The 8,008-nt window shown below is 34.2% G+C and overlaps 1 long non-coding RNA gene across 10 annotated transcripts; it reads right to left on the minus strand.

Moving 5' to 3' along the window:
• Window positions 1-2,159: 2,159 nt before the first annotated feature.
• Window positions 2,160-7,313, minus strand: LOC107867831. Of its 10 annotated transcripts, none has more exons than XR_001673368.2 (9): window positions 6,665-7,303; window positions 5,440-5,529; window positions 4,979-5,034; window positions 4,588-4,759; window positions 4,239-4,303; window positions 4,035-4,121; window positions 3,860-3,952; window positions 3,656-3,784; window positions 2,160-2,562 (listed from the first exon to the last, which is right to left on the minus strand). It is a non-coding gene; the product is annotated as an uncharacterized LOC107867831 (long non-coding RNA). The 10 variants fall into 10 exon arrangements; XR_007054987.1 differs by having other exon boundaries at window positions 7,080-7,283; XR_001673365.2 differs by lacking the exon at window positions 5,440-5,529 and having other exon boundaries at window positions 6,665-7,313.
• Window positions 7,314-8,008: the final 695 nt, after the last annotated feature.

An 8,008-nucleotide genomic window follows, 5' to 3' on the forward strand; every position in this document is an offset into this window, starting at 1 on the left:
GCGGCTATCATACAAAGTAGGGCCCTTTCAGCAGGGGAGATGAAATCATATAGCTGGTGGGTGCCTAGATAACGGGATATCTACACAGTCCAGGCTAATGTTTTAAACATCATGCTAAACCTTGTTCCTTATCCTAGCGTGTTATATTTATATATATATATATATATATATGATTATGTGCATATAGTTTTTAATGGTTTTAGATTTATTTATCATTACATTATGTTATCCCTTCCTTGAGTTGCATGCTAGTGCTCACCCCACTAACTATCCCCGAACACTGTATCCTCACGTGATGCAATTTCCAAAGACAATTTTGTTTTCTTGTACATTGGTAGGTGATTTATAGTTTGTCCTAGAGTTAAATTTTAAATCATGAGCTTCCATTCTTCAAAAGGCCCTCATTTAATGGTCTTGTCTTTACTTATGTCTTAAACTATTTTGGTGGGTTTTTGGCTATAGTCGGGGGCATATCCTAACTTAGGTTGACGTTTTGTTTCATAGAGGCTTAGTGTAAAAAGTGCATACGGATTGTGTTATGGATTCTTAGATCCCTCTTGGTATTAATTTATCTATCTATTTATATGTTCGGAACCAGTTCTATCTAGTTATATATTCGGAACTCATCCACTGCTAGTTGTATTGTGTTCTGGTTTGCTAGGTTAATGGGGGTGGTCTTTTGTCCTTTGCGTACTTGAGATTCCTTTCACAACGAGGCCTTGGTTTGGGACATAAAAAATATGGTCTGTTTAGTTTGGCCATATACATGTGTATTTGGCTATGTAGACCCACGTTGAGTGATGATTTGTTCAACACCAAAAAGAGCAAAATGTCATTTAGTCCTTTTATTGTTTGCAGACCTCCACTCTTTGTGTCTACCAAGCCTCCAAATTATTGGTTTGAGGATAATTCTACAAGCTTCTTGGCTCGGCTTCTTATGTAGCTGTTTGAGGGAGCTCAGATTGAACCAACATTCCTTAAGATTGCATTAACAAGGGTCTTTAACACATATCCAGCTATTCTAAAGATGATCATGTCGTGGATCTCCTTACATTATCCTTTAATATAGGCCTTGAAGCATTGACACGAAATTGGTCAATTATGTAGAATAGTGTAAGGAATTAGACACTCTATAATAATAGTAACTACTTACTAGAGAAATGATTATACCAAGAGTTACATTATTTTTTATTGGCTTTAAGCTCGCGTAAGGACTCAGCAACACATACTCATATCCCCACCCAACTTATGAAATAAAACTACGAATGTAGAGAAGGAACAACAGTAAATACATGCCAAAAAAATAATTATTCCGAGTAACATTATTTTCGACTGGCTTTACGATAGTCTAGGGACATATTATTTTTCCCTATCTAAGCTGAATATCAAAAGAAAAAGTGATTATAAAGGATAAAACTATCTTTAGGGTAAACTTACTTTCCAAACATATAAATATTTATAGAATGAAGTAAAAATCAAATGGATTGGATGATGACTGACCAAAAAATGAAAAGACAAAACGAACACCAAAAAAAAAAAAAGAAAGATACAATAGAAATTGTAGAAGGTAAAGAATTGATAGATAGATAGAGACAGGAAAGTATAGGAAAGGGAAATCAAAGAATTTATAAAATTCTAAGTCCTCAATTTCATATGCAATCAAGCACCTTTCTCTTACACTACAACATTTTAGTCCTACTGCCAGCCTTGTAACGTGTGGCCTAAAGTAGCAAAAAGTGTGGTCTTTGATCAAAGATTACACTTTTGGACCTTAGGCAACACTTTTTTGGGAGTGGCCTAAAATGGCGTATCCTTTGACTTTAGGTCACATTTTTCAAGTGTTGCCATATCAACCACATTTATTAAATATGGCCTATGAGTTTCAAAGGCCATGCTTTTTAGTTTCTCATTGACAACAATTTTATTGGATAATTCTACACCGAAAAAGCATCACCTTTGCTTCATTTTTGGCCACGCTTTAAAAATGCACCCTTTTATACCTTTAACACTTAAAAAAAGTGTGGCTGCTGCTACCTGCTCTAAAACAATATTTGTGAAATGTAGCCATAGTTATTTTATCAAAAATAAAATTTTATTTTTCATTTATTTTGTATATTATAATCCTATTTAGAAAGAATCCGAACCATCTAATAAAGAACTCAATAAAAATTCAAAAATGTAGATTTGTAATAGATTTTTTTTAACTAAACATGTATTATTTATCAGAAGGCTATATACACCAGACATAAAGCTAAAACTGAAACCAAGACATAATTCCAAGTTCACTGATCAAACAATAAACATAACTACTCATACATCAACCATAATCTGTTGCGCAAAATCAAATTTCCTCATCCATTTCTCATAAACTGGACTTTTGATGATAGTAGCAGGAATCAGATGAATGATGCTGCAATTCATCATTAATGTTCGCTTGTATATAGTTTTTTGTTCTTCCCAAATGGATTGGTTCCCAGGACTGACCATTTAAGCAATTGCAGCAGGCATATACATTGAGTCACCTACCAGCGGCACACTACAGGCAGCTAACTGTGCTCGAATCTGCAAATTACGGCCAAAAATCATCAGAATATTAGTGATTCTCAAGACGTAGATTTTCAAACTGAAACACCATCTTGAGAAATCACTCCTTTGGTTCCCTTTAGCGTCTTCATTGTTTAGAGATTGCAAAAACCAAAAATTAACTAGTAAGTTTATGCATGACTATATAGTTAGTTAGCCATGAGCTCTCTCCCTCTCTAGCCCTCTTGCTCTGCCTCCCCCTCCCCCTCCACCCCTCCCCTATCACATATGCACATGCACGCACGTCCACACACACACTCACTACACATACACATACATAAAGAATTTATGCAGACTCCTCCTGAGACCTGTAAAAGAGTGACAATAGAACACTTTCCCGAGCAAGTAACCTGATTCAATATGTTAGGCCTTTCCTGTCTAATACTTTCTGGAATAAGACAGAATTGGCAAGAAGGTCAAAAAACTAGGACATGAGAATAACTTTGAGACATCAAAATCCTAACGACAGATGGAACAATCCACTAGGGAACAATACACTACTTATTACACATCAGGAAAAAGGACAAAGGAAAGGGGGAAACATAAGCAACCACAAAATTATGGCCAGGAGAAAATTGACAAATACAAGGCATCTTCATAAAAATAAATCAAACCTCTATATATTAAGCATACAACAATTAATGATAATGATAACACTAAGGGGTCGTTTGGTAGAAGGGATCAAAAAAATAATCTCGGGATAAAGTTTGGGATTAACTTTATCCCATGTTTGATATAAGGTATTACTTAATCCCGAGACTATATTGTCCCATGGGGAGGGGGAGGGATAATATAGTCCCATGGGATATACTTATCCCATTCAGTATACCAAACGACCCCTAACAATAATAGGGCTCCATTTATAGTCATGCACTAAAACACACGTATTGGACAGTATGTCTTGTTCCTAGAAGTAAAGGATTTATTGTGTGGAAATATACCCACTAACCCCCCAACTCCAAATGCAAAGAACCTACACAATATGGTTCTCTACACATGACTCGAAAATCTCAACATTAACTGAAAAAACCATTAGCATACTTGTCTGGTCGCTTTTCGTAAGAAACTTTACCTTGCCTACATGTTCCGAATCAATGAAGATGATTGCTCTTGTCACCTGTTAGCATATTCTGTTACCCTTCATTTGATCAAAATCAGGAGTCCTGAAGGCAACTGTGTAGAAAAAGCCGTGCCATAACAACTGCAGTAGTTGAAATTGTAAGTCACTTGGATGCTGACTGTTGAGCTCTGAACATTAAACGACAAGCAAACTGACCTTTCCCAGGAGAGAAACAGGTGGAGAGGTATGCTTTATAACACTTTTTTGAATGTCCCGAATGCACTGATAGAAGTACCGGAACAGAGACAACTAAACTTCCAAAAGAATTGGAGGGGGTAAGAAATTAGAATAATTCAGAACAATAAGTACTTACACATCCAGTCTATGTTACCTTTAAGAAGGGTGATAAAACAGTTGTAGCTGGTTTTAGAAATGTAGATGGATCACCCTTGGGTTTCTAAAAATTTTCCAACAATTCCTGCACGAAAAAGAGCAGATCATTTTATTAGATATTGGTTTAAAACAATCCAAGGAAAATTCTAGCACTATTCTACAGCATGAGGTTAAAGTTTATATGCTAAATACTAAAAGGCACCTTGTTAGCAATTGATAATTTCTTCAATGCTTCTGATTATACGCCTTTAAAAGGAATCCTTTGTCCTGCATACAAAGTTTCTTGTAATATGTTACCTGAATGAAAAACAACAGTAACAACAACGTACCTAGTGAAAACCCGCAGGTGGGGTCAGGGGAGGGTAGGATGTGTGCAGCCTTACCCCTACCTCGTGGAGATAGAGAGGTTGCTTTGGAAAGACCCACCAACTAAAAAAATGCATAACAAGCAGTATCAAAATGAACATAAAATGGTAAAGATGACAAATAGAGAAAACCATTATATAACCTTGAGAGCAACCAAAACACAAGAAACAACAGGTAGAGAATACCTGAAGGACTTCACTGGAAATGCAGTAACATCATAACTCTACTAAATCTCCCATAACCAAGTTCTCTGACAGTTGGAACTCCTGAGACTGCAAAACTTCCAGTATTTCCAATAGGAGAAAGTGAAGATATTGCAGTTGAAAGAGGGGTGGATGCACAAGATGGTTGCCCAGCCTGCATAAGAAAAGACTGATAACTTAGAGATGGTGATCCCCCATTCTTTGCATACATTCAAATACAAATTACTAATACCGCTTTATGTAATTATTTAATTCTAATGATAGAAACGGAATAATAAGATAAAATTTTCTTGATTTCATAAATTGAACAAGTAAATTACACAACTACTTTTAATATGGGAGTGGAATAATATGAAATAAAATGAATCAATACCTCACCAGGGTCACCCTTGAGCACCAACAAATGTGAACCGAGCTTCTTGAGGGTTACTGCAATACAAGAAATATTTAGGTAAAGTAATAGCTAGCACAATAAAGATCAATCAGAATTTGGAATCAATCATAGGAAAAGTTGGAGTCAGTGACTTGAGAAAAGAAAATTCAACTATATAGATCATCATTGAATGGTTTTCTTTGACTCATTGTAAGTTTAAACAGTTTAGTTGTCAAACTAGGAATCACTGTATCAAATGTCAAGAGCATGAATTCTCAGAAGAAATTTTAGGTAAGGCCTAGGACTCTAGAAATTCCACACTCCCAATGATTAATGTAAACACTTAAGGAGATATTCGATTGGCAAAGTCAAAATCACATAATTTCTTCAATTTTCAGGTATCAAGAATTCTCTAAATCACACTAACATAAATATCATCATTAAAAAGAAATGTAACAGACCTGCCATAGTTAGGCTTCTACGCCTTCAACTGATGCAACTTCTTTATTTCTTTATCTCTTGTGCTAACATGTCCATACAAGGAGTTCTAACTACATAAATTTATATTTTTAACCATTACCTTTACAATACCTAAAATTAAAAATCAAATGAACTATACAAACCATCCCTACTTTTACCGATGATTTTTAAGGGGTTTATAAGACTTCACAGTATCAGATATGCGTATGAGACACATGATAGTTAACTTCAAATTGAACAAGAATCCAGATCAGATTGGACTAGTTGCAAGAAATCCAGTTAAGCAACACCAAATACATCCAAATGAGGACGCACATTAGAATCCAACTTCACAGAAATGCTATAGAGACGAAACAGGAGCGAAAGATGGCACTCAATAAGCACAAATCATCCAATGAGACTTGTTCCAGAAATGTGCAGGATCGAGAACTTCTTACCAATACGAATCATGAAAAGGCTATGGAGTTCAGGCCATAAATTTATATGATTGTTGATTCTAATCAATTAGAACATTTACCAAAGATAAGATCAACAACTCCATCTTCGAACATTTACCAAAGATAAGATCAACAACTCCATCTTTGAGCTTCAAGTTGATATTTTTCAATTTCAAGAATGTCATCTAATAAAGACTAGTAATTCAATAACTATGGATTAGTTGGTAAATCATTTTCATAAGAAACTTTTAGTAAGCAATTACTTTCCTAACTTAGATCAAGACAAACAAAAACTTGTAAAAGTGCATAGGGCAATATCATTTTTAATATCAAAAATTAAAATGACAAAAATAGAATACCTAACCAACACCTACAATAATTGATTGGCTAAATCATTTCCATAACAATTTTCCAATAAACAATAATTTTTCCTACATTAGATCAAGACAACAAACAGTAGAAACAAATGGTAGTGTTCCAACACAATATCTTCAACAAGGTTATTCATCAAATTGATCATTGGAAAACCAATATCAACATCGTAGTGTAATCCCACAAGTGGGGTTTGTACGCAAACCTTATTATTACCTCATAGAGGTAGAGAGGGTATTCCTATAGAATATCGTCTATCATTTGATGAAAAGCATTAGATTAATACAATAAGTCACATAAAGATGGAGTCTTTACCAGCACACATACATACATAGAACCAAACCCAGAACCAAGAATCTACCAACCTAAATCAAATTAACAAAAAAAGAAATCATACCCACAATTCATTCCACTCTAGATAATATAAGAAAGAACCCAAAACTCAGCCATTGAAGGGATGTTATGAGAAAGTGGTAGGTGAATTGAATGAGTTATTGTTCTTGTTGAAATCTGGGTTGCCCTGCCAAGCTACAGGCATATCTCCGTTACCCATGAACTCTACACACCTCAATCATCACAGCCTTATATTATAATACCACCACCAGTAACAACAGTAACAACAACATTAATATCAACGACAATGAAAATCACAGCCTCACATTATAACACTACGACCACTAACTACAATAACAACAACATCAATATCAACGACAATTGAAACCCTTTTTCAAGGATTTAAATGTAATCCATATATGATGATGATGTGTAAAGAGAATTGGAAGAAGTAACAACAAAAAGGTCAAAGATTAAACCCTAAATCCTTCATTTCTTTGTGTGTGTATATACATATATCTTTCAAATTTCTTCGAATCCATTGCGAACTGAACTACTGTGAGATGAAACTTGAGTATTTTGGGCAATGATATTCAATTTTATGGATTCCATGGATTTGAAGAAATTTGGGCATAGGTATTTACGTGTGGCAGAGAATAGTTTATTTGAAAAAGGATTGAGATAGAATGAAATATCCGAGTGTAAATGTCCATTTTCCTTAATTGTTACTTCATTTTTGGTTTAAAAAAAAATGACCTACTTTAATTTAATATAAAGTTTAAGAAAATTAAAAAAAAATTTGAATTTTGTGGCCTTAAATTAAAGTAGTGTTAAATGTATCAAAATTCTCTTAAATCTTCTGGTCATAAATATATCATGTGAAAAATTGAGATTAAAATATTGCCAAAAAGGCAAAGGGGTTATTTTTTTTTAAACGGGTTATTTTTTTTTAAACGGACTAAAAAGAAAAGTAGGTAATTATTTTTGAAGTGGAGAGAGTATTGGCCAAGTATAAATTGAAGGGAGAGTGAAATATTTTGATAAAAATTTTAGGCCACATTTTAAAAGTGTTGTCTTTTAAATTATACTAATACTACATTTAACAGTGTAGTTGTATATGTGAATAAGTGTTGCCGATTAAATGATAATTCGTCAACGCTTGTAAAATGTGGCCAATATCATTAAGGACCACGCTTTTAAGGTGTTGCCAAAATTAATGTGGCCAGAAGCTAAAAACTAAGGCTACACTTTAAAAGCATGGTCTTTAATAGTAATGGCTACACTTTACAAGTGTGGTTCAGATTTAGTGTGGCCAAAAGACTAAAATATTACAGTGTTACATAAATTACAAGGGAATTAAACCCTCAAGTAACCCACATTTTTAAATGATAGTTCAAAACAAGCTAAT

The sequence above is a fragment of the Capsicum annuum genome, chromosome 4 (assembly GCF_002878395.1).
Source record: "Capsicum annuum cultivar UCD-10X-F1 chromosome 4, UCD10Xv1.1, whole genome shotgun sequence".
Taxonomy (NCBI): Eukaryota; Viridiplantae; Streptophyta; class Magnoliopsida; order Solanales; family Solanaceae; genus Capsicum; species Capsicum annuum.